This window comes from Solanum pennellii, chromosome 2 (genome assembly GCF_001406875.1).
Source record: "Solanum pennellii chromosome 2, SPENNV200".
Taxonomy (NCBI): domain Eukaryota; kingdom Viridiplantae; phylum Streptophyta; class Magnoliopsida; order Solanales; family Solanaceae; genus Solanum; species Solanum pennellii.
This window is the reverse complement of record NC_028638.1, coordinates 32,111,781-32,113,324: the sequence shown is the minus strand read 5'-3', so window position 1 is coordinate 32,113,324 and position 1,544 is coordinate 32,111,781.

The following is a 1,544-nucleotide window of genomic DNA, read 5'->3' as shown; positions in this document are numbered from 1 at the left end:
TTATAGAATGGCTCCAGCTGAGTTAAGGGAGTTAAAGGCCCAACTTCAAGAGTTGTTAGGTAAAGGTTTTATTAGACCAAGTGCATCTCCTTGGGGTGCTCCTGTTCTATTTGTGAAAAAGAAGGATGGAAGCCTTCGGATGTGCATAGAATACAGGCAGCTGAATAAGGTAACTATTAAGAACAAGTATCCTATTCCTCGCATCGATGATTTGTTCAATCTGTTACAAGGTGCTTGTGTCTTCTCTAAAATTGATCTGAGATCCGGTTATCATCAATTGAAAATACGGGCAGCAGATGTGCCAAAGACTGCTTTTCGAACCAGGTATGGGCATTATGAATTCTTAGTAATGTCATTTGGGCTTAGGAATGCCCCTGCTGCCTTCATGAGCCTGATGAACGGGATTTTTAAGCCATATATGGATCTCTTTGTTATTGTATTCATTGATGATATACTAATATACTCAAAGAGCAGGAAAGAACATGAGGAGCATTTGAGAGTTGTATTGGAGTTGTTGAGGGAGAAAAGACTTTATGCCAAATTCACCAAGTGTGAGTTTTGGCTAGATTCAGTGTCCTTCTTGGGGCACGTGGTTTCAAAGGATGGAGTGATGGTGGATCCTTCTAAGATTGAAGCAGTGAAGAGTTGGGTAAGACCTACTAATGTTACAGAGGTAAGAAGCTTTGTTGGTTTAGCTAGCTACTACCGTCGATTTGTCAAAGGATTTTCTTCTATTGCTTCGCAGCTAACAAATTTGACTAAGCAGAAAGTTCCCTTTGTATGGTCGGATGAATGTGAAGAAAGGTTTCAGAAACTCAAGACTTTGTTGACTACTGCACCAATTCTTACAATTCTTACCTTGCCAGTGGAAGGTAAGAATTTCATTGTCTATTGTGATGCATCTTATTCTGGGTTGGGTGCAGTGCTAATGCAGGAGAGAAATGTAATTGATTATGCTTCGAGACAATTAAAAGTACATGAACGTAACTATCCGACCCATGATTTGGAGTTGGCTGAAGCTGTATTTGCATTGAAGCAATGGAGACATTATCTATATGGGGTCAAGTGTGAAGTTTATACAGATCATCGTAGTTTACAGTATGTCTTTACTCAGAAAGATTTGAATTTGAGGCAGAGGAGGTGGATGGAACTATTGAAGGACTATGATATTACTATATTGTATAACCTAGGAAAAGCTAATGTTGTGGCAGATGCTTTAAGTAGAAAAGCAGGTAGCATGGGTAGTTTAGCCTATTTACAGGTTTCTAGACGCCCATTGGCTAGAGAGGTTTAGACTTTGGCTAATGACCTCATGAGACTGGATGTACTAGAGAAAGGAGGATTTTTGGCCTGTATGGAGGCAAGATCTTCTTTTCTTGACAAGATTAAGGGAAAGCAGTTTGCTGATGAGAAGCTGAGCCGAATTCGAGATATGGTATTACGAGGAGAGGCTAAAGAGGCAATAATTGATGAAGAAGGCGTTTTGAGAATTAAGGGAAGGGTATATGTGCCCGTGTTGATGATTTGATTCACACTATTCTTAC